Genomic DNA, 26,817 nt, shown 5'->3' on the forward strand with positions numbered 1-26,817 from the left:
GATAACATACACTCACCGGCCACTTTATTAGGTACACTTGTTCAATTGTTCAATTTTAACACACATTGCTAGTCAGCCAGTCATATGGCAGCAACTCAATGCATTTAGGCATTTAGACATGATGAAAACAACTTGCTGAAGTTCAAACTGAGCATCAAAATGGGGAAGAAAGGGAACTTTGAATGTGGCATGGTTGTTGGTGCCAGATGAGCTGATCTGAGTATTTCAAAAACCGGTGATCTCCTGGGCTTTTCACGCACAACCATCACTAGGGTTTACAGTGAATGGTCCAAAAAAAGAGAAAATATCCAGTGAGTGACAGTTATGTGGAGGAAAGTGCCTGGTTGATGTCAGAGGTCAGAGGAGAATGGGCAGACTGGTTTGAGATGATAGAAAGGGAACAGAAACTCAAATAACCACTTGTTACAACCAAGGTATGCAGAATATCATTTCTGAATGCACAACACATAGAACTTTGAAGCAGATGGGTTACAGCAGCAAAAGACCACACCAGGTGCCATTCCTGTCAGCTAAGAACAGGAAACTGAACCTACAATTCACATAGGCTGACCAAAATTGGACAATAGAAGATTGGAAAAACATTGCCTGGTCTGATGAGTCTCGAGTTCAGCACCAACATTCAGATGGTAGGGTCAGAATTTGGCGTAAACAACATGAAAGCATGTGGTGTCTTGGTTTGCAAGATGGTGTTCAGAGGGCCCTGAGGGTGTGGAGGTCCGCACAAACCTAAGGTGTCAGGTTTGTGTGGCGGAGGTGGGGTGCAAGGTCCTTTTAGGTTCATATGGGCACAAAAAGGTACGGTGTAGGGACCCGTCTGAGGTACGGCTTCCAGTTGGTGAAATATGAATCTGCGAATTGTCTCCGAGTTGGTGGTTTTGCGGCTGAAGGCCTGAGAAGTGACAAGCAAGTACTGTCTTTGTTTTGATGCCTATTAGGATCTTGTGGCTCCATTCTTTTATGCACTGTGTATTCATGTTATTATGTTACTGATCAGTTGTTTATGTTTTTGGTTAATAAAAGGCTGCTATGGCCAACTAACTCCAATCTGTTGTGGTGTGGTTATTATACTGGAGGGGTGGGGGTATTCGTATAGCAGTTCAGCACAAGCTATATTTAAAATGGTTGTAAACCCACTTTGAAAAAAAAAAAACTAACACCTGCAAGACAAAGGCATAATGAGCTAGTATGCATAGCATACTAGCTCATTATGTAATACTCACCTGAGATCGAAGCCCTCGCTGCGGTGCCCATACACAGCACCGGCTGGCGACATAACTCCTGGGGGTTACTTCTCGGTATCGTGGCTCCGGCCAATCACAGCGGAGCCGCTGGTAAAGGCACACTCACTGAAGCAAACGGCATGTACGTGCCATTGCTTCAGTTTTCTTCAGTGTGCATGTGCCGATGACGTTGGCACATGCAAATACAGGGTTTAGGTTTAGGAGATATCCTGGGTAGCTATAGGTAAGCCTTATTATAGGCTTACCTGTAGCAAAAAGTGGTCTGTAAGGGTTTACAACCACTTTAATGCCTTAGACATGGCACGGAGTTCAGTTTTTACTTTGTTTCCAGAAATCACAGGACTTAAAACTACAAAAGAGGGTTTCTTCTAACGTCACTAGATCCCAAGGTTGTCACTTTCATCCATGATACAAGAGAGGAGTGAATTAAAGTAGAAGTCTACCCAAAACATTTTATTTACCTTTGAATAAAGTGGTGGAGGATTAAACACTCATATCAGGTTTTTATTGCTCAAAAAACAGAAAAAATCTAGCACTCCATCCCGCAATTTTTTAAGGCCCTTCATTTAGTGCCATTTTTGTTATGTATGTTGCCTCAATAAATAACTGAGGCTAAGTATGGATTGCTGAACTTTTATGAGCTATGGCCCAAAATTACTGTTAGCCATGCACCCCTGCCCAGTGGGCTTAGGGTCAGATGCTGGATGGATTTATCTACAGGTTTGTATGTCCTCATCCTTGCTCAGAGATTCAAACTCACTTCCTGTCCAATGTGACCTAAATGGGACAACAAGTGGAGGAAAGCCTCCCCATATGTCAGAGACAACAATAAAAATAAAAAAAAAAAACATAAAAAAAAAAAAAAAACTGACCTAACTTTCCAAGCAAACTCAAAAGAGTGTTTTATTTTTCTTTGTGTTAAGTTTCTACTATTTTCTACCTACCTGATTCTAGCAACTTCTGACCTTATATAATTACGTGAGTGCGTTGATACAAATAACTAAAAATTCATGGCCTTCCTTGATCTCACACCTTGTCTGTAGTTAAAGTGCAGACACAGACAATTTACATGTAAATAGAGCAATGGTTACACTGCTCTAGGCTTGTGATGACAGCTTCCAAAGCACAAAATGAAAAAGCAGAAGTAAGAGGTTATATCGGCAAAGTTGCTTGGTATCCCAGAGGCTAACAGGTAAAAGCAGCTATCTTTAGAATAAACTTCAGAGTTTAGACTTTATGTTCTATATATTCTCTCTACAATGTGTAGAGATGACAGAAACGGCATGGTAGGTACCTTTTTATCACTTAGTCCAATACTGTTGCAGACAGTATTGTGTTGGGCTTCCTGTTGCATAGTCAACAATGACCCAAGGCTAATGAAATAATTTTAGCTTAGTCTCCATGTTTATTTTGTGCCACATAGCATTGTAATTTGTCACTCTGATGTGCAGAGAAGTTATATATATTTCAGTTCAGTAATGGTTGCCTTTCCAACAGTTTCAAATGAGAACTAGTAACATTAAACATATTTTCTGACATTAGAAAACTGGCTTTATAACATATCTTGCAGGCCCATACATTGGTTCTGTTTGACACATCATGTTTCTTGCTTTTGAGATAGATTAATAGCTATGGAGCTTTAAGGCCTCTCAGTGGAATTTTTATACTAACAAAATGTGAAAATAATTTCACAGTGGTGCAGACTTTGATTAATCACAATATAATCGGTGCACCATGTAAATCCTCCCCATGACTATAAGAGACACAAATCTAAGGTGACATTTAAAGCAAGGTAAATTAGAGAATGGCAGTGAGGGTCAGGTTTTTCTCCCAAAGCAGTAATAGGCAAAAAATATGCAGCACAAAATAATGTCAAAGAAAGAATCTAGTTAAAAAAGGCTTATTTTAAGCTGCTATAATGGCTTACTTTCCTGTAAAATCTGGTGGCTCTTATGTCACCCACCACACTATGGATATTCATATTGCCATAGTACTAAAGCTATATTTACTTCACCAGGAATTGGCAATAACAGTTTGCTTTATTTGCAAGACCCTGTATGCACAGTCACATTACTGCTTAGAAAATTAAATAACTGACTGTGCTATTGCTGCACTTCTCAAAACTGATACACAGAAACAATACAGATCGCCAGTTACTTTGAACAGTTGTAGTGGATGAGGGTCTAAGTACTTCTACTGGTCAACAGTATATACTATCAGAGGATCCTTGTATATGTGGCTCTAGATCTTCGTCCATGACACTGACTATCTACTGACTATCCAGAAGAATTATATTTTTGAATTATATAGAGAAGGATTAAAACCATTATTAGACAATTGTTGATTTCTGCTGAGGAGAACACTGAAACATTTGCCCTGTTTGATGATTTCCCCTTACCCTTTTGCCCTGGTGATAACTTTAAAATTTCGGATCTTACTTCATTTATTTTTCAGAGTCAATGGTCAGTAGAACACATTCTTAGGGTGAATCTCTTCAGCAGGGGCACAAATAGCAATAATATCTTGTCAGAAGTAAGAATGAGCCGAACACCCCCGGTTTGGCTCGAACCAGAACATCTGAACAGGCAAAAAATTTGGCAGAACACACGAACAATGTTAAAGTCTATGGGACACGAACATGAAAAATCAAAAGTGCTCATTTTAAAGGCTTATATGCAAGTTATTGTCATAAAAAGTGTTTGGGGACCTGCCCCAGGGGACATGTATCAATGCAAAAAAAAAAGTTTTAAAAAACGCCATTTTTTCGGGAGCAGTGATTTTTTTAATGCTTAAAGTAAAACAATAAAAATTAAATATTCCTTTAAATATCGTGCCTGGGGGGTGTCTATAGTATGCCTGTAAAGTGGCACAGTTTTCCCGAGTTTAGAACAGTAGAATCCCGTCCCCCTCCGACACCATGGGGAATCAGAGGGGGTGAGGTCACCCGTTTATGTCACCGGGTGGCCACACCCTCAACTTTATAACAGCTGTCACCAATGGGAAGCATCACTCAGCGGGAGCCTCCCATGGAGGCGGAGGTGTTGCTTTTTTTTTTTTCTTTTTTCGGCTTGGCGGCAGCATGATAGAAGATGAATGGACATTTTTATTTTTTTATCTTTTAATAAAGGACTTGTCCCAAGCTGTCTCTTGTCTTTTTTACCATTTGTGACAATTTTTTTGTGAAATGGTAGGGGGACAATGTACCCCGTTACCAATTCACATTGGGGGGAGGCCGGGATCTGGGGGTCCCCTTGTAAAAGGAAACGAGGTTCCATAAGTGGGCCGGACAGGGGAGGCCCTCCAGAGAAGCTGATGGAGCCAGGGAGCGAAAACGAAGGAACTGTTGGCGGGAAAGAGCATCAGCAATATCATTAAAAACTCCCGGAACATGTCTGGCCCTAACATAAATGTTAAACTGTAAACATTTTAGGACTAAAAAACGCAGCAGCGAAACGACTGGAGGGGAACTGGCTGACTGCTTGTTCACTACCTGTACCACGCTCATATTGTCCGACCAGAAGACTACCTGATGATTGCGCAACCGTTCACCCCAAAGCTCAATGGCAACGATTATCGGAAAAAGCTCCAGAAGGGTGAGGTTGCCCAACAAATCCATGCGGGCCCATGAGGCCGGCCAACATTCAGCAGACCATTCCCCCTGAAAGAAAGCGCCGAAACCACAGGAGCCTGCTGCATCGGTATATAACTCCAGCTGTGGGTTTGGCACTTCTTCCCGCAACCAACAAGACTGTCCATTGTAAGACTGCTAAAAGGATAGCCAAATCCCCAAGTCATCATGCATGGGCTTGGTGATCCGGACATAGTGGTGAGGGGCCGTTACGCCCTTCATGGCCCACGACAGGCGCCTGCAGAAGGCTCTCCCCATACATATGACCCTACAGGCGAAGACCAAATGACCCAGCAACGACTGTAGCTGTTTCAACTGCAGTTTTTTCGCCCTTTTGCCAAGCGAACCAATGAGAGAAGCCTGGTTAGCTTGTCACTAGGCAGCCGAAAAACCATCGCCACCGTGTCTATCTCTATCCCTAGAAACGCCAAAACCGTTACAGAACCCTCGGTTTTGTCAGCGGACAGTGGGACGGCGAAACGCCGGCAAGTATCCTGAAAAACAGAGAGGAGGCATTGACACTGCCCGCTGGGCCTACAAAGAGGAAGTCATCCAGGTAGTGTAGAAGGGACTGAAGACCAGCCTCCTGGGCGACCACCCATTCAAGGAAGCTGCTAAATAGCTCAAAGAAGTAACACGAAATGGCGCAACCCATAGGAAGGCACATGTCGAAGAAATAGCTTCCTTGGAAGTAGTAACCCAGGAGATGGAAACAGTCCGGGTGGACCGGGAGGAGGCGAAAAGCGGACTCAATGTCCGCCTTTGCCAGCAGAGCTGACTGTCCCGCCGTCCTAACAAGGTGGAGCGCCTTGTCAAAAGACACGTAATGTACCCTGGATTCCTCCCTGTCAATGCCGTCGTTCACCGAGGAGCCAGAAGGGTAGGATAAGTGATGAATAAGGCAGAATTTAACCCCCGCCTTTTTAGGGACCACACCGAGGGGGGACACCCGCAGGTTGTGGAAAGGGGGGAGATCGAATGGGCCCGCCATGCGCCCCAGTTCCAACTCATTCTGAAGCTTCTCAGCCACGACAGACTCGAATTCCACTGCTGATTTTAAATTTGAAGACATGGTCGGGGCGTCCGAAGGGGTAAAAGGAATCCAGAAACCCCGGTCTAGGCCATCCTTCAAGATCAGGGCCTCCCTATGAGGGGGGTACCGGTCTAGCCAGGGAAGCATCTCTAAGACGTTCACCGGCGTCCTCCGGTTTAGGAAGGTCAGTCTTGGCTCCCGTTCTGGGAAGCGGCTGTTTCCCTCTCCTGAAGCACCGGCTGGCGGGGTGTGCGCCCCCACAGCTGGAGCACTCATGCCTGAAGCGACAGGCGGAGTACCACTTGCAGTGGCTTTCATTGAAAAGCCAGCAGATACCCTTTTTTGAAGCGGCCGACGCTCCGGATTGAGGAGCGCCGACCGCGGACTGAAAGGACGAAGGCCTGTGAGGGCACATAAGCAACAACCACAGGCTACCGTCCTGACAATCAAAACGAAGCTCCTTACGTTCCGCCATTTTTTGGTGAAATTGGGTGTCATAATGGAATCAACACTGACCCCCGTAAACCTTTCTACGCACCCCAAATGAGATCTAAGTAACAAAACAGCGAAGTTGCCAACTCCGGGAACCGCTCGCAGAGCACTCCCACGTAGGCGTAGAACACTTGCAGCCAGTTCCCAAAAGTCCTAGGAAGCTGTTTAGGTTTGTCGCCCTGCGCTGAAACGTCGACCCGTCGAGATTTGTCAATCGTCTCCCTGTCCGGCGGCACGAGGGCGAGGAAGTCGACGAATTTGCGTCGCCATATCTTTTCTTTCATCTCCTCCATTAAGTGGGTACCAGTAGGCGCAACCGCCCACAAAACACCACAGGAGGCAGAGGTGGGGTTGGGCGCCGAGCCCAAAACTCCCATACTGGAAAGAACTGATTTGATGACCGACGCTATGCGGTCTTCTGGGCCCGATACGGAAGCGTCAGCTGACCTACCCCATATCAACTCACAGTCATACTCACTGATTCGCGAAGGCATCACTGATGATGGACGACCAGCCGCCGGGCCCGGCGGGGAATCCGATTCGTAGAATGACTCTGGAAGGCTGTAGACTGAGGCGGCCAGCACCTTGAAGACCAGTGGGGCCGTGTTCCACAGGACTGTCATGACCAACGGAGAGATCCAGGGGCGGGGATCCAACCAACAACCCGGAAGAGTCCAACTGGCTAAGGGCAGCGGCTGAGCAACGACATGAACATCTGTCAGCTCCCACTGGCTGACCCGGGGTGGGTGCTGCCGCCAGCCCGGGTCTGGAATCTAAATCTCCCACCCTGCCGGGCGCAGGGAGACGAGGCTGGGTAACCGTGGCAGGCATCCCGCTTGGGCCTCCGGCCTGGCCAGGCGCGTAGGGGAGCGTAAGCCCCAGCGATGGGATGGAGGTCAAGGATGCCCGACCATCCTCTGCCCTGCCGGGCACGGGAGGATGTTGGTGGACACGGAGTGGAGGAAGAGGAGGGGTCCTGCGTGCCGACGGAACCTCACCCGCCCTGCCGGGCGCAGAGGGGCCATACCCTGCCCGGGACGCATCAACAAATTGGAACGCTGGGGAATGGGACCAATCCCCCGCCCGTCTGGGCGCAGGGGGAACCCTATTCGTAAGTCGTGCTGCTAGGAAAGCCTAGGGGCCGGCCGTGTTCCCGCCCGGGAGGGTGCAGAGAGAGACATTAAAGACCTGGAGGCAGTGGCTGTGCTGCCAGGCGAACAGCAACCCCCCGCCCTGCGCTGGAAGATGCTGCCCACCATTACTATGTTGTGTCAGATGTGCTGCAGTGCTCAAATCTCCCGCCCAGCCTGGCGCAGGGAGCGAGCTGTCCACCAGGGGGAGCCGAGCTGGCTCAGAGTCCCCGGCGGAACCACCATCGAGGGGACCAGGACTGGTGGCCGTGGAGGACGCAAAGGGCTCGGGCGAACGGATCCGTCCCCTACGCCCAGCCCTCCCAGAGGACCTCCGGGCGGAGGAACGGAGTGATCTCCCGCCCGCTACCCCCCCACCAGCCACAGGGGGTGGCTCCAGGTACAGCCAGCGGAGCCGGAGAGCGCTACGGCTCCGCCCGGCCCTGGGTGACACTACTGGCAGGGGGGGGACGAGCGCACTAACGACCGGGGGCTCCGTGAGCGGGGGCATCGAGAGGAGGCCCAAGGCGCAGCCTTAGCAATAGGGAAGGGGGGGCCCGTCGGACGCAGGCGGAGGCGACACGCTTCCCCACCGGGGAAGCCCTGACACCTGCCGCCGCAGGGGGAGCGGAGGGGGAGGAAGAAGGGGGGATGCTGTAAGAGGCCCTGGAGGGGCTGGGACTCAGGCGGGAGGGCCAGGGGACATCCTGAGGGGGATCGGCAGGAGGGACAGGGGAAGGCGCCCCAGGGGACAGGAGGGCAAAGAGCCAGTCAGCCTGACCCTGGAGAGCCAGCTCACGGACCTTGGCCAGGAGGAGATCCGTGTCCATGGTTTGAGGCACAGGGTCAGGTCCGAGCTCTTCCAACTCTGCTTCCGAAAAGGCCCAGAATCCCCTGGGGTGCAGACTAGTGAGCTCAGGCCCAACCCCATTCCATCTTCACCAATCTCCAGTGACCCCCATAGTCACCTTACTCCGCCCTGGACATGCCCCCATCAGTCAGTGCTCTCTTTCCCAAGGGGTTCAAGAGGCCTTCATTACCCCGGTGCGGTCCTGCTGTGCTTTGGGGAGAGAACAGCCAATCCTTGGGTTTCATACGAGCTGTTGTTTCCTTTAGATTTTTATGATGTCCTGTAGTTTTGGTGTAGTTTCAGAAAGCGCACCAAAGATGCAGCATGCAGGAGTTTAGGTGCCCTTTCTAATACCGGACCAAAACCGCAAGACCTCATAGAAGTCTATGGGAAAGTGCAGCTAACCCACATGAAAACCACTGGTTAGCTGTACTTTAGCAAAAGTGCAGTAGGACAGTGTGAAGCCACCCCTAGTCCTTACAAACATATATATAGTGGATATTGAAAAGTATACACACCCCTGTTAAAATGTCATGTTTGTCCCTGACCAGGGAGGTCCTCTCCCTCCGCACCTCTTTCACTCAGAAGCTACTTGCACAATCCCAACACATATTTGAGCAAGGGGAAAGATCAGGGAAACTCCTGGCCTGGCTCTCTAGAGAGCAATCGGGTGGGACCAGCATTCCCCATATCCTTGGCCCTAATGGAGACCTCCTGTGTATCCCCGAAGAGATTAACCGTTGCTTCGTCACATATTATCAATCACTATACACTTCAAAAGTGACCTATAGTGAAGACAAACTGACATCCTATTTAGAGAACATTCATACCCCAGTTCTCACAGACGCCTATAGGAAGGGACTGGATAGGCCCATCACGGTAGAGGAAACACTCAAGTCATTCAAAATACTGCAATCAGGTAAGACCCTAGGCCCTGATTGCATACCAGTAGAGCTTTACAAACTGTATGCAGACGTTCTGGCCGTCAGATTCCACGCAATGATGGACAATTCAGAGGAATTGAAGTCACTTCCTCAATCTATGGGAGAGGCGGTCATAGTAGTGATCCCGAAGCCAGCGAAGGAGCCTTCCCTGTGCGCCTCCTACCGGCCTATCTCCCTATTAAATGTGGATGCAAAAATATTAGTCAAAATATTAGCCAACAGACTAAACACAGTTATAACAGCACCCCCCCAGGTCGGGTCCTTGAAGAAAAAGTTTCCCTTTATGCGGATAATGCTCTGCTTTATTTAGCTGATGCATCCACATCACTTCACAAAGCATTGTCCCTATTTGACCAGTTCAGTAGGTATTCAGGCACATGCATCAATTGGGATAAGTCTGTACTTTTTTTTCCCTGCACCCCTCTTCCAGTAGACCCGATACCCAGACACAGCTTAAATTGGTGGAAGATTTCAAATACTTAAAGATTAAGATCACTGGTGAGATAGGAAACTACATGGGCCATAACATACAGCCTCTTATGTCACAGGTCACCACCAAATGTGCAGCATGGCGCACACTCCCCCTGACACCTGTAGGTAGGGTCAACCTATTGAAAATGGTGTATTTACCAAGATTTCTATATTTCTTTAAGAACACCCTGACACATCCCCCTAAAAGCTTCTTCAAGAGACTAGAGGGGCTGCCGGTGTTCTTCGTCTGGGCCGGGAAACCCCCCAGGGTGGAAAAACTAATTCTATATGTCCCCTTTCGGGAGGAGGTCTGGCATCCCAAACTTCGAAATTTACTATTGGGCGGCCTTAGGCTTGCATTTTGGGGGAGACAGGCTGATCCGGCCGTAACTACCCCTATGAAAACCACAACAAGGGCCTGGCAGAAAGCTAGAGCAGTCTACAGAAAACCCTTTCACATATCCACTCATATGCCCTTATTGAGGAATCCAATGTTGCCCCATCTAAATACTTTACCGGACCCTTCAAAAAGGGATCATGAATTTGAAACATATCACTAAGGAATGTAAGCTCATGACTTTTAAGGAATTGAAAGCCCTGTATTCGATACCTAACTCATAGGAATTTAGATACTGGCAACCGAGACACGCTTTTGGGACTCAATTCCCGGAAACAATAACTTTGGAGTCGGACTCTGTGGAGCGTCTCTTAATTTCCAGTACAATAGGGAAGCCCCTCTCCTCTCTATACCTCTATTTAACGGTAGCCCATGATATTAAACCGACCCAATCTCTGGACAAGTGGAAGACAGATATACAGACTCTTAGTGATGAGGAATGGGAGGATTGTGTCTCCACTTTCATTCCCTCGATGATAGCGGCAAAAGACAGATTTATACAACTCACATTTCTCCACAGAGCTTACTACACCCCTCAGAGACTAGCCCGTATATACCCTCAATGGGATCCGTTGTGCCGCAGATGTAGACAGGAGATTTATTCTGGCACATGGTCTGGTCTTGCCCCAAACTCCAACCTTACTGGGAGGCAGTCGCTGATACCTTGAGCAGGATATGTGGAACACAGATCCCACTGGACCCTCTGACCCTCCTATTGAGCCACTTGGGGGAGGTGCAGGGAGACAGGTATACTAAGCTCTGTCTGACATTCTCCCTGTTCTATGCTAGGGAAGTACTCCTAAAATGGAAATCGGTAGAACTCTTGGTGCCTTTCCATAAACTCGGTACTACTCCTCTACAGACTTACATATCAGAGCAGGCAGTGCTCAGTGAAATTCGACAAAGTATGGTCGGGGCAGATAGATGCCAATGGCTAAAGTACTAGGATTACATGGGAATGAGGTCATCTCACCTGGGGCCGCCCCCCCCCGAAATACATCACCTCTCAGTGATATAGGCTATGAATATGGGTAAAGGAGGTGGGAGGACTATGCTGGTGAAGAACCCTAGTTGTTGCTAGGAATATCTTGAGAACAGGGACTAGACTATTTTGCACCCTAGGCAAGACCAGCTACTTGCACCGCCAGCCCCCCATCAGCATATCTGTGAAGAAATTAAGGGAATGAAAAAAACTCCCCTGAATGAACACTGAATGAACACAAGGCTGTAACAGGCTTACCAGTCCAACTGCACCATCCAGGGAAAGAAAGAAAGAGTAGTACCACCAGTGCCTCCACAAGGCAAAATTACCTACCAAACCACCCTATATACTCCCCATGATAGAGACTGCACCTCCCACAACAGGATCCCATCCGATGCGCGGTGCTCGCCTGGCCCAAGACCCACAGCAGAACTATAGTCCGCCATTGCCATCTTGAAAGAGGGCAGGGCGGCGGTATGCCAATCTCCAGACGTTGGAGCCAACAGGGAGTGTGGGACAACCTGTCTGCATGTCCCCAAAGACCCAGGCATCCAAAAAAAAAAAAAAAATACAATGACAGGGACTGCTGTAGGTCAAGGTCAAACAGTACAAACCAGCAGCCGTGGCTGAACCCTAGACAGCAGTGCACCCTAGGCGGCTCCCTAGTTCGCCTTGTGGTAGCATCAGCCCTGCTTGAGAATTACTCTATGGGTACCCAAATAGTCTGGGATTAGATCCCTAAACTGCTATGCATTTTACACTGTTCTCTATGTGTCTTTGGATGTAATTCTAATGTTCATAACATTGTAATGCTGATTTGATTTACAATAAACATCTCTGTTTAAAAAAAATGTCAGGTTTCTGTGATGTAAAAAAATGAGACAAAGATGTTTCCACCTTTAACATGATCTGCAAACTGTACAACTCAATTGAAAAACAAACTGAAATCCTTTGGGGGGGGAGTAAAAATAAAAAACAAAAATAATGTGTTTGCATAAGTGTGCACACCCTCTTATAACTGGGGATGTAGCTGTGTTCATAATTAAGCAATCACATTCAAACTCATGTTAAATAGGAGTCAGTACACACCTGCCATAATTTAAAGTGCCTCTGATTAACCCTAAATAAAGTTCAGCTGTTCTAGTGGGTCTTTCCTGACATTTTCTTAGTCGCATCCTACAGCAAAAGCGACGGTCTGCAAAGAGCTTCCAACAATCAGAGGGATCTCATTGTTAAAAATTTTGCAAAAACACATCTGAAGTCTCCAAAAAGCATGTGGGAAAATGTGTTGTGGTCTGATGAAACCAAGGTTGAACTGTTTGTTTATAATTCCAAAAGATATATTTGGCGCAAAAACAACACTGCACATCACCAAAGAGCACCATACCCACAGTGGAGCATGGTGGTGGCAGCATCATGCTTTGGGGCTGTTTTTCTTCAGCTGGAACAAGGACCTTAGTCAATGTAGAGGGAATTATGAAAAGTTCCAAATACCAGTCAATATTGGAACAAAACCTTCAGGCTTCTGCTAGAAAGCTGAACATGAAGAGGAACTTCATCTTTCACCATGACAATGACCCAAAGCATACATCCAAATCAACAAAGGAATGGCTTCACCAGAAGAGGATTAAAGTTTTGGAAAGGACCAGCTAGAGCACAGACCTGAATCCCATTGAAAATCTGTGGAATGATCTGAAGAGGGCTGTGCACAGGAGATGCCCTCACAAGCTGACAGATTTGGAGTGTTTTTGCAATGAAGAGTGGGCAAATATTGCCAAGTCAAGATGTGCCATGCTAATAGACTCATACCCAAAAAGACTGAGTGCTGTAATAAAATCAAAAGGTGCTTCAACAAAGTATTAGTTTAAGGGTGTGCACACTTATGCAACTATATTATTTTCATTTATTTTTACTTCCCTCCACCTAAAAGATTCCAGTTTGTTGTTCAACTGAGTTGAACAGTTTATAGGTCACATTAAAGGTGGAAAAAGTTCTGTAGTGATTTATCTTTGTCTCATTTTTTTACATCACAGAAACCTGATATTTTATGCCATGTAGACTTTTCTTGTGTGTAGACTTTTTATGTATGTAAACCCAGTCACTAACATCTCATATAACCTTTATCATTTTCATGTTATTTATTTATTTTTTTCAATTATTTTAAATCTTCAGCTTTTTATTTTCTTAATAATACCTTGTGATCCAGTCACGCACTTCAGGCACTTTCAGTTATAAGGTGACAACATTCTCCCAAGTGGCTATTTCAGCACATATTACACTGGAATGGTTCACTATTGCCATCATCAGGAAGCCCACCCTGATCAATGCCATGCAGCTATCACTGTAGTGCATGTAGACAGAAAGTTGCTTCAACAAGGCTGAAGGATACCAGCAACATGCAAGAAAGGATTTAAAAAGGTTAATATAGATATTTTATTAAAAAAAAAATAGCAAACGTTTGTTCAGTCATTGAATGGGCTGAATATTGAAGGGCATGTCATTGCATTGGCAGGAGGCACAGCAGTGAGCATTGGTACAGTGGTGAGTGAGATGAGGGCATGTGTGAAAGGTGGTGAGGACATAGGGGCGGATAGGGCTCAGGTGCAGTAGTGAGGTGGCAGTTGGTGTGCAGGTGAGGTGGGGGGAGTGGAGGATGGGTGTCAGCTATGATACAAAGAGTGGGGTGTGACTTGAAAATGCAGTGGTGTGGAGGTTTCAAGTATTATAAAGAGAAGAGGGGTACAGGCACAGTGGTGGTTGGGGGGAGGTTGCTGGAGGAGTGGTGATGAGGGGGTGGTTGCAAGTGCAGGCATAAGTGGTGCCTCTGCGAAAAGCTGTCAGCTATAACTCCAGAGGCAAAAAGGTTATTTGCAATGGGAGATTTCCTGCACAGGAGGTGATTACTGGTGTGATTGAGGTGATTGCTGGTGTGTGTGGATCACAAGATGTTAGAGAAGATCAGCAGCACTGTCCCTAAATGCTGGGTACTGTTCTCACTTTCCATGCATGCACAGTAGAACACCACAGACATCTATGTGGTCTAGAGACAGACAAAATTCTATGGGGTTCCATTGCAGATGCGCAGGTAGTGGGAAGTAGAAAAACCACCAGCAACAGGTAAACATTCAGAAAATGCTGTTTGAAAGTTTCTATATTCTTAAGTTAAATTCATGTTAAGTTAAAATAACAGCAGCACAGGGCACTGACCAGACCACCTTGTGGTACGGTTGTGGTAAAACACATATTACCACAATGCATAGATCTGAAGGATCTGAAGGAGGCCTAAACGTTAACTATACTTTCATGTAACTTATTCCTAATTGCACACCCTGCTCCCATGTTAATTAACCTTAGATCAGCAAGCAATGCGGTCCCAGAGCCTTTATCATACTTGGTGGCTTACAAGTAGACAGCTTTTGCAATTGGGTCTATACAGAACACAGTATCCCAGTATACAGCACTCTGACATTACATTTTCCAGCATCCAGAACCCTACCACTTCCCCCCTGATTCTGAACCTCCTTGTCTTCCAGTACCCGTGAATCTGTACCACAACATCCCAGATACTGAACCCCAAAAACCCCAGACATTGCACCTACCTGCCTGCCAGCACCCCTATCACTGAATTCCGACTATTGCACCCTTGACTCTGAACCTTCTTTCTTTCCAACACCCCTGACACTGCACTCCAACACCTAGCTAGCAACTCTGCTACTGCATGCTCCACCACTGCTTCCTCTGTCTTTTCTTCCCTTTTGTCATCCTTGCAGGGGGATGCAGAGAGGCTCTCTGCCCACTTCCTTTTCCCTCTGATGTCATCACCTTCTTCCCAGTACAGCCTGTAAAGGCCAATTTAGTACCTCTGGCAACTGGGTGCTGCTGTGTACATTCCTGGGGGGGAGAGGGGGGAAGAGGAAGGAGGTTTAGGGTTAAGGGCCAAGGAAAGTCAACAGCTGAACCTGCCCACCACCTCCATGACAAAGGAAACCCTTCCAATGAGGCAATCCAACATCCAAGTGTAATCTTTTTTTTTTTTTTTTTTACTTTCAAAAAAAGCTGAATAGATTGAACTTAAGAACAGAAAAATACTTCCAAGGAATGCACTACATTTTTGACCGTTCAGCAGGTTTTCTGTGATTACCTTGGTCGTTAGTTCAAGGATAGTTTTTCAAGGGCAGTGTATTGTTTTATTATAGCAGTACCTGAGTTATGTCAGACATTCCTTTTATATTTTAAGGACAGTTGGAAGAAAAAAGAGGGGAACTCGGTACTTCTAAGATCTATTAGACTTCAATCAGCAATCATGTTGCACTTGGAAGGTCTTTTCATTTAGTTAAATCGGAATCAAACATCGCTTTGTACCTCTGCCTGTAGCAGTAACTGCCAGGAGATCATGGGAACTCTAGCCTGCTGCTTTGAAGCTGCCTTCACCTTGATGTGAGTGAACAGCAAGACAGAAATCAATATGGGTTTATAGGAATTGTTGCTGTACTTTGCTTCAGTTCTGTTCATCTTAATTTCTCGGCATGTGCTGCCATGCACACACCTGCTGAGAGCTGGTGGGGTGTCAGCCTTCTCACAACCAAACCAGATCAACTTATGTCTTCCTTGACCTAAATTTATAACATATGTTCTTCCTCTGGAATCACAGTTTCTTAGTTAGGAAGATAAGAAACCCCATCTGCAATCTCAGGACACTGCATTCAGTATTCTTCTCCACTGTGTCCTTACATCAGACACATTGAGAATAAAAATTCTGACAGTGTTATAAAAGGAACCTTTATGCATGCAAAACAGTGAATTAGTCTGGTCTCAATTCACATCCACCTGCTATAGCATGCAGGCAAGACCATTACTATAGCACACAGGCAACAACTTAGACCAAATGTGTTCACATCTCTCCATATTTTTATTTTTAATATTTTATATATCTGTAATTTTTTTGTTTTTGTCTATGTTTATAATAACAAGTGTAAAAATGTTTTTTTTTTATTCTACTTTGCTGCAAGCATCAATTGAGTTGCTACTAGCATTCACATATTTATTTATACAGACTTGTTACACAAAATGAGCAGTGCCACACTAAATTAAGAAGTATATAATGACCAAGAGACTTTGGGATCATGCACATGGTTGTATCCGGCCGCATAGCATGCATACCAGCATATTTCCCCACCAGGAATCCCACAGATGCTGCATACAGCTGCCCATAGAAGTTAGTAGCTTTACCTGGCTGTATGCACATAAGTGTATGGGTGTACAACTCTGGACATGAAAACTTGCAGCCAGAGCAGCACGCTCATACGCATATGTGTGTTTATGTAAATACTTACATATACACATTCAGTATATAGCCATGTACAGCCATTGAGTTCTATAGGCAGCTGTATGCAGCACCTGTGGTCTCTCTGGCAGAGAAATAAGCTGGAATTTACACTATATGGCCAGACATGGTCATGTGAATGAATCCTTTAGGATCCTATTACTTAACATTCTATAGATTGTAAGCTCTAACAAGCAGGGCCCTCTGATTCTTACTGTATTAAATTGTATTGTAATTGTACTGTCTGCCCTTATGTTGTAACAAGCTGCGTAGACTGTTGGCGCTATATAAATCCTGTATAATAATAATAATAAAGTTTGTCTGCGCTCATTCTTTCAAAGAGCAACAATTGCATCAGAACAACATGCAAATTCGTTATTTTTTGATTGATTTTAATAATTCCAGGTTGGGCTGTCTAATCTGTGGATAATTTATGAACCTCTTTAATCAACATTCATTAAAGTGATTGTAAAGGCAGAAGGTTTTTTATCCTAATGCATTCTATGCATTAACCACTTCAGCCCCGGAAGGATTTGCCCCCTTCCTGACCAGGCTATTTTTTGTGATACGGCACTGCGTCACTTTAAATGATAATTGCGTGGTAATGCGATGTGGTACCCAAATAAAATTGAGGTCCTTTTTTCCCGCAAATAGAGCTTTCTTTTGGTGATATTTGATCACCTCTGTGATTTTTATTTTTTACGCTATAAACAAAAAAAGGACAATTTTGAAAAAAAAAAAAAAAAAACAACATTTTTTAGTTTTTGCTATAATAAATATCCCCCCAAAATTTTTTCTCAAAACAAATTTCTTCATCAGTTTAGGCCCATATATATTCGTCTACATATTTTTAGTAAAAAAAAAAATCGCAATAAGCATATATTGATTGGTTTGCGCAAAAGTTATAGCGTCTACAAAATAGGGGATAGATTTATGGCATTTTTATTATTATTTATTTCTTTATTAGTAATGGCAGCTATCAGTGATTTTTATCAGGACTGCGACATTGCGGCGGACAGATTGGACACTTTTGACACTTTTTTGGGACCAATGACGTTTATACAGGGGTCAGAGCTAAAAATAGCCACTGATTACTGTATAAATGCCACTGGCAGGGAAGGGGTTAACGCTAGGGGGCGATCAATGGGTTAAATGTGTTCCCTCAGTGTGTGTTCTAACTGTGGGGGGATGGGAGTGACTAGAGGAGGAGACATATCGCTGTTCCTAACTAATAGGAACACACGATCTGTCTCTCCTCTCCTGACAGAACTGGGATTTGTGTGTTTACACACACAGATCCGTGTTCTGTCTCTCGTGCCCGTGATCGCCGATCATCGAGACTGCCGACCATGCACATCGGGTCAATTGACTCCAGCTGCTGTCAATCAAAGTCAGTCAGCCAATGAGGAGAGAAAGGGGGTGGGCCAGGCCGGGCCACGGCTCCATGTCTGAATGGACACAGGGAACTGTGGCTCAGCTTGGGTGCCCCCATAGCAAGCTGCTTGCTGTGGGAGCACTCAACAGGAGGGAGGGGCAAGGAGCACCGAAGAGGGACCCAAGAAGAGGAGTATCTGGCAGCTCTGTGCAAAACCATTACACAGGGCAGTTAAGTATAACATGTTTGTTATTTTTAACTAAAAGAAAACCAGACTTTACAATCACTTTAATTGTAAGATTCTCCTTAAGTTGACAAGTTTGCATGAGTTTATTTATGAGAATAAAAAGAAAACCTATACTGTAGATTCACTAGTATGTTTGGTTTTCAACATGATTAACTAATCACTATGACACTTTTGGTTTGGTGGAAGAACAGGCAGATAGTCAAGGCAGACAGCAAACAAGGTCAGTAGACATGTCAGAGGTCAGGGTGGCTGGCAGATAGAGGCTGAATGCAGTTCAAGTTGTTCACAGAAGAGAGGCAAGTAACTAGACAGGCATCAGCAAGTCAGAACGTTTGATTAGGCATAGACATAATGTGCTGGAGAACATTAAAGCACTCCTGATAAGGTCAGATCTGCCAAATAGTGTAGTCTGAGCTTTGGGACGGAGTACCAACCAGCAGGTGAAAAAAAACTCAAGGCTGATGGTTGCACACAACTGGAATTCTGAAATCACACTATTCCATGAGGCTTTCAGTGCACATGGTAGGTATAAACAGGCCCTTCTAGTTTCCTTTTTCCTTTCACACTAAACTACAATGCAAATACAGTGCCTTGAAACAGTATTCATACCCCTTAAAATTTTCCGTATTTTGTCACATTACAACCAAAAATGTTAATGTATTTTATTGGGATTTTTTGTGAAAGAATAACACATAATTGTGAAGTGGAAGGAAAATGATAAATGGTTTTCAAAACTTTACAAATAAATATCTGAAAGATGTGGTGTGCATTTGTATTCAGCCCCCTTTACTCTGCTACCCCTAACTAAAATCTAATGGAATCAATTGCCTTCAGAAGTCACCTAATTAGTAAATAGAGTCCACCTGTGTGTAATTTAATCTCAGTATAAATACAGCTGTTCTGTGAAGCCATCAGAGGTTTGTTAGAGAACCTTAGTAAACAAAGAACATCATGAAGGCCAAGGAACACACCAGACAGATCAGGAATAAAGTTGAGAAGAAGTTTAAAGCAGGATTAGGTTATAGAAAAAATATCCCAAGCTTGAAACATCTCACGGAGCACTGTTCAATCCATCATCCTAAAATGGAAAGAGTAGGGCACAACTGTAAACCTACCAAGACATGACCGTCCACCTAAACTGACAGGCCAAGCAAGGAGAGCATTAATCAGAAAAGCAGCCAAGAGGACAATGGTAACTCTGGAGGAGCTGCAGAGATCCAAAGCTCAGGTGTGAGAATCTGCCCACATGACAACTATTAGTCGTGCACTCCACAATTTTGGCCTTTATGGAAGAGTGGCAAGAAGAAAGCCATTGTTGAAAGAAAGCCATAAGCAGTCCCGTTTGCAGTTTGTGAGAAGCCATGTGGGGGACACAGAAAACATGTGGAAGAAGGTGCTCTGGTCAAATGAGAGATTTAACTTTTGGCCTAAAAGAAAACTGCTATGTGTGGCGGAAAACAAACACTGCACATCACCCTGAACACTCCATTCCCACTGTGAAACATGGTAGTGGCAGCATCATGTTGTGGGGATGATTTTCTTCAGCAGGGACAGGGAAGCTGGTCAGAGTTGATGGGAAGATTGATGGAGCCAAATACAGGGCAATCTTAGAAGAAAACCTGTTATAGTCTGCAAAAGACTTGAGACTGGGGCGGAGGTTCACCTTCAAGCAAGACAACGACCCTAAACATACAGCCAGAGCTACAATGGAATGGTTTAGATCAAAGCATATTCATGTGTTAGAACGGCCCAGTCAAAGTCCAGATCTAAATTCAATTGGAAATCTTTTGCAAGACTTGAAAATAGCTGTTCACAGACACTCTCCATCCAATATGACAGAGCTTGAGCTATTTTGCAAAGCAGAATGGGCAAAAATGTCACTCTCTAGCTGGTAGAGACATCCCCAAAAAGACTTCCAGCTGTAATTGCAGCGAAAGGTGATTCTACAAATTATTGACTCAGGGGGGCTGAATACAAATGCATTCCACACTTACGTTTTTGGTTGTAACATGGCAAAATGTGGAAAATTTCAAGGGGTATGAATATTTTTTCAAGGCACTGTATGTAAACCTGGGGACAATATAAGGAATAGGATTTCTACTTGAAATCCATTTTCCTGCAGCAAAAAGCATGGGTTTTGCCATATTAAAATAGACACGTGTAAATTACTACTAAACCACCACAGGTGAAACATGATCCCTGCTTTTCCTGAATATATTCTGAAGGGTGAAGGGGTTCATTCTTAGACACGCATCTTATACTCCATGAACAAAATACTAACAAATATATTTTCTAGGGAAGGGTTGGGGTTTATCGAAATTTAGAATTAGGTTTTTTTATGTGTCAATATGTCATACAAACAGTGCTAAATGGAGTTCTATCAATGGAATTCTACAAGAGTACCTGAACCACCTAATTGTTTTAAGAGGGTCAGTATGCAATGGGTACAGTTAGTATATTCATTCTTTCATGCTAACTTGATTGAAAAATAAAAAAATTCAATAAAATATTATTATATATATATATTATATATTATATATTATTAACAATAGAATAAAATATTCCTGAAACTAATATGTAAAAAAAAAGAAAGAAATACATGGGAAAATGCTGCACATTTCTATTTTCTATTCTCTAGTAATTGTTTGGCATTTCTATAACATAATATTATATATATATATATATATATATATATATATATATATATATATATATATATATATATAAACAATGAGAGCATACATTAAAAAGCATTTTGATCCATTCATGTCAGCTTGCAGACTTTTTTATGGTTTTCACACAGTTCCTTTGACAAACAATGAATAGGTAGAAGCTGGCAAAGGCATGTCATACCATGGGCTTAATTGTCTTCAAGTCATCTTCCATTCTATTTCAGCCACTCTTGGTGTGAAAGTGATGTCATCTTCTGCTTCATTGGGAGCCATGACATGTACATCCCTGCAGGGTTAGAGACAGCAGGGTTCTGCTTCATAGGCGCCAACTATTATGAATAAATAATGGACCTGCTGGTTAGAGATCTCATCTATACATTCTATCAGAATGTATTCATCAACCTGTTTGGATTTTGACATGGAGAAACCACAGCTCTACATAAGCCATGGGTAAATGGACAGTCCGGTTAGGTTTTAAGCCAGCTTGTTTGGCAAGATTAATGGAACAGGGACCTACACCTGTTCTAGAAATTGAGCAGTTATTAACACAATACACTTAAATGCTTTAGGTTTTAACCTGTATCTGTATGCATTTTGTACTTCTATACATGCTGTCTTTTAATTCCATATTTTTTATGATTAGTGTTTAAAAAATAATTTTCATTGCCACTTTCACATAAATAATTGCTATATGCGTGAAAAAAGCAGCTAAATAGAATTATCAATATTTTTCTACATAAAACAGTTCACATATATACACTCTGACTCTTTCTATTTGACTAATATTCTGCTTTAAAATACCTAAATGATATAATATATTTTGATATAAAATGTTGTTATGATTTCCATATTCATTGATTAAGCTTGGTTAGTTTCTACATTTGTTTTTAGATTGTTTTTTCTCTGAATATGTTCATTCAGTTTCCTTAACCAACACAAAATTATTCATGCGACTGACTATAATGTGATCAAGATTTATAATAATTCCAACAAACTGAGAAAACCACAAGATTATTCTTCAAAAAATATTCACATATCCCCCTAACAGCATGCTTTATTTCAGAATCAGCATGTGATCACAATAATCCAAAAGCATCATCTCTCTGAATGAATTGATTAAGAACACAATCCAAATTACCAGTTTGAAATTAATATTTGTGTGCTTGTAAATTATGTGAAAGAGATTAAACATCTGATGCGGCGTTGTTGCAGATAATGGGAGAAAATTCATTTTAAAGAGGGACCCATTTTTAAAGCCCTTACTCCCTGCGAACTGCCAGAATTGAATGAACCTCTACTCTATCAAATCAGCTTCAGTCTGGCAATTCTTTGTCATGCTGTCTTGCCTGGATGGTGCGAATCTCTGCAAATCTGTGATCTTATGTTGTTTTTCTGTGGAGGAGTCAAAATGATCTTGAGATATTCTATATAAAAAACAAAAAGCTGCTTTAACAATAATGGTTTAATAACCTAACCAATATAACAATACATTTGAATTCAAATGTAGCTTTTGTAAAATAATTGCTATAAATAGAAAATATCTGTGGCAGAGCTTAGTTTCTAACATAACCAGTTAAACATTTGTTTGTTAGCATTAATTCCCACAATTAGGGATCTTCATCATTGTATGTGTTGTATAAATCATTGTTAGGCATGTGATGCTGTTCCTGGCTCCCATACAACCTCCTACCACAAAAGTGTCACTAATGACCTCTTGATCTGCTTTGTAACTTGGAAGTAAAGTTCAGACACAGGTCAGTGATTGGTCTGATTATTTCATACTTCTTTCTGACATCATGTATATTAGCTCTGCTACAGAAGACAGAAGATAGGGTTTTCTACTTTATGCACAATGCTCACTATATGCTGAAGCATATTGATGTGAAGTTGCTTGTTCACCCACTGACCTGTTTATTAAGGCGGTAGTAAACTTGAAACTAAGAGGAAAAAAAAAAAAAAAACCCTGACAGACAATGTAATAATGTGCTAGTATTCATCGCATACTAGCACATTATCTAAAAAAACCTTAAAACAAAGCCCTCGAGCGGCGTGCTGTCCCCGCTGACAGGGCTTCCTTCTTCACCCTGTCTTCCTTCCGGGTTCACAGGCTCCGGTCCTTTGAATGGCCATGCAGCAATGACATCACTCCCACTTGCATGTGGGAGCCTCTGTTTATGGCACAGGGCTCTGAAGGAACGGCACTAATATGCTGTTCTTACAGAGCGCAGGGGCCAGTGACATTACCGGCAGCTGGACAAGTAATTATCTGCACTTTTAAGAGATATTTACAGTACCTACAGGTTTACCTGTAGGTAAAACATAAATATATGGCCTTTACTACCACTTTAAGGGTATCTTTGCATCTCTTTAAGGATGGATGAGTGATATGGGGCCTATTGTCTGTAAAAAAAAGCCACAACATGGTAGCAATGCACTAGTCTAAAGGTCTTGCTTTCTCAACCAATAAATACCCCAATTAGGTCATTCACATACAGGAGGGAGGGGAGTTAGCCACATGCCACCCATACCCAAAAGTGATGATGAGTACTTTATTTGCCAGATAGCTGAACAGGGGAGTTAGGGAGGGCTGTGCAGTTGGGAGGGCCATCAATAAAGTGAACCTGTTGCTTTGCCCTGCATGGACAAAACACAAGTTCACTTTAAATATGTATCCTGTTTCCTAATATAATTAAAGCGCTTTTAAAGCCTAAAGTTTTTTTTTTTACCTTAATGCATTCATGCATGTTCCTGGGTTTAGTTATGCTTTATTAGTCTTCTTTACCCATTTTCCACATTTTTCATATAGGATTTAATTATAAAAATGAATGATTCTTGGGTAAAAATAGGGTTATTCTTGGATGATGTCAACCAGGATTTAGTTCTTTCACTTAAGAAATTAAATCTGCCTGGTTTTATATACAGCTCCTAACAGCTCATTTTTAGTATCTCAGCTGTACTTACTAAACCTTAGTAATTAGATGCTAAGAGCAGCAACCTATCATAAAAGAGTAGCATGTAGTAGCAGTTAAGGCATCATCTCTACTGCCAGCTGAATTGAAACATGTGTGGTTGGGAAGGGAGTTCATTGCCCAGCCTCGCAGATACAGGCAGGAGGGATGCAACCTCCAGTGGTTTGTTCCGGTATGTGTGTGGGGAGGTAAGCTGGTGGGATGTTGTCGGATGTCAAGAGGGAGGAAAAGTGTTGCATCTTCAGGTAGGCAAGCTGTTGAGATGGAAGGGAGGCAAAGTATTAAGGTGGCAGTGTAACAAGATATTAAGGTGGCAGTGTGGCAAGGAGGCACAGAAGGGGGTGGGGTGAGTGTGCAGGAGGACAGTAGACATTGATTCTGTGTGTCTGTAGATAGCATCAGTTGCTGCCTCTTTGCATGCCGCATGCCACTTCCCATTGGCTGCTGCAGTGATGGAGCATTGAATTAGGGCTCATTCACATCATGTACCTTAATACTATTGGAACTCCTCTCCCTTAACATACTACCTGCCATCATACACTCCGCACTTCTCTCCTGAACATACTACCCATTGTCATACACTCTGCACTGCTTTCCTGCACATACTACCCACTGTCATACCAACTGCATTAATTTCCTACATATAACATCATACACACTGCACTCTCCTATGCACACACTGTCATACACACCACACTCTTTTCCCGCACACATTGTCATACACACTGCACTCTCCTATGCACACACTGTCATACACACCACACTCTTTTCCCGCACACATTGTCATACACACTGCACTCTCCTATGCACACACTGTCATACACCCCGCACTCTTTTCCCGCACACATTGTCATACACACTGCACTCTCCAATGCACACACTGTCATACACACTGCACTCTTTTCCTACACACACTGTCATTCACACCACACTCCTTTCCTGCACATAACATCATAAAAACCACATTCCCTTTCTACACATACCATCATACACTCCATACTTAAATGAATACCCCTCACATATAGCACATTCTACAATGGCTTGCTGAAATCACAACTAAAAAAAGTTGAACTCTATTTGAAATGTTGGTACCTATGCACTCTGTACATAACACACTCCTGAACTCTGCACTCTGTACATAGAGCACTTCTGAACACACCGAATAATGTTTAAAATCTCAGAAGTGTTTTTAAACTTATTTAGGAAAAAAACTAACTCTGGGGTAAAATAACTGTGCATGCTAATGAATGTCTATCTTGTCCTCACCCACGGGCATTTGTAAATCCAAGAACAAAAATTTCACTAATTGCAGCCTTATGCCGCGTACACACGTGCGGACTTTTTGACCGAACTGGTCCGACGGACCGAGTCCAGTGTGTGGGCTTCATCGGACCTTCAGCAGACTTTTCCAGTCGAAAATCCGACGGACTTTAGATTTGAAACATGCTTCAAATCTTTCCGACCGGTCGAAAAATGCGCTCGTCTGTATGCTAGTCCGACGGACTAAAACCCACGCTAGGGCAGCTATTGGCTAGTGGCTATCAACTTCCTTATTTTAGTCCGGTGTACGTCATCACGTACGAATCCGTTTGGTGTGATCGTGTGTAGGCAAGTCCGTTCGTTCAAAAGTCTTTCGGAAATACGTCAAAAGTCTGTAGGACCAGTCCGGTCAAAAAGTCCACCCGTGTGTATGCGGCATTAGATGTGGAACTGGCATTCGTTTTTTTTTCATTAAAGAATTTTTATTGAAATTTTCATACAAATAACAGAAAAATTAAAGGCAGCTGGTTCCGGTATATAACAATCAGGTATAGCAGTAAAACATTTACATACTAATTTCAATCAAAGTAATGGACAATAGTCATACAAATGATCAAAGCATACATAAACAGTATAGTTGTTATGGAACTGGCATTAGATTTAATTTTGTAGTTTAGTTCTAATTTTTTCATGACATTTTTTCTTTATTTTTTAACTTGAGATCCTGTTCGCAGCACACTTCCTCTCCTACAGTTACAACGTTCATTAACTGTACTGTATCTGTGGAGAACAGCACTGTCACATTAAAACAGGTGCTGCGTTAGGACTACAGAACAGCTCCCTCTCTTCCTAACTCCAAAGGCAACCTGTTTCAGGTCTGATAAGACTGCTTGAGATAATGCTGACACAGTACATTCCACAGTAAATTATGAGCTCACTGGATTTCTGGCAATATCAACGGGTATTTTTTTCCATTAACCAGTTAACCCCCGGACCATTTGGCTGGCCAAAGACCAGAGAACTTTTTGCGATTCGGCACTGCGTCGCTTTAACTGACAATTGCGCAGTCGTGCGACGTGGCTTCCAACCAAAATGGACATCCTTTTTTCCCCACAAATAGAGCTTTTTTTGGTGGTATTTGATCACCTCTGCGGTTTTTATTTTTTGCGCTATAAACAAAAAAATAGCGACAATTTTGAAAAAAATGCATTATTTTTTACTTTTTGCTATAATAAATATCCCCCAAAAATATATTTTAAAAAACATTTTTTTCCTCAGTTTAGGCCGATACGTATTCTTCTACATATTTTTGGTAAAAAAACCACAATAAGCGTTTATTGATTGCTTTGCGCAAAAGTTATAGCATCTACAAAATAGGGGATAGTTTTATGGCATTTTTATTAATCATTTTTTTTTTTTACTAGTAATGGCAGCGATCAGCGATATTTATTGTGACTGCGACATTATGGCGGACAGATCGGACACTTTTTCATCAGCATTTCCCCGTTCTTCCTCTCCGTGAGACGATCGCGGATATCCCCATGGACATCGAGTCCGTGGACCCGCGATCACACTCACAGAGGTCGCGGCGGCACGCGCGTGCCCGCAAACTGCTTCTTAAAGGGCAACGTACAGGTACGTTAATCTGCCTGTACGTGCCCTTCTGCCGACGTATATCGGCGTGATACAAAGAGAGGCAGGGAGTAGGGAACAGCCGCAGTTAGCTGCTTCTGTCAGCGGATGTCCCAACCCTCCACACACAAAAGAAAACAAGGGGGGACT

The sequence above is a fragment of the Aquarana catesbeiana genome, linkage group LG06 (genome assembly GCF_042186555.1).
Source record: "Aquarana catesbeiana isolate 2022-GZ linkage group LG06, ASM4218655v1, whole genome shotgun sequence".
In the NCBI taxonomy this organism is placed as follows: Eukaryota; Metazoa; Chordata; class Amphibia; order Anura; family Ranidae; genus Aquarana; species Aquarana catesbeiana.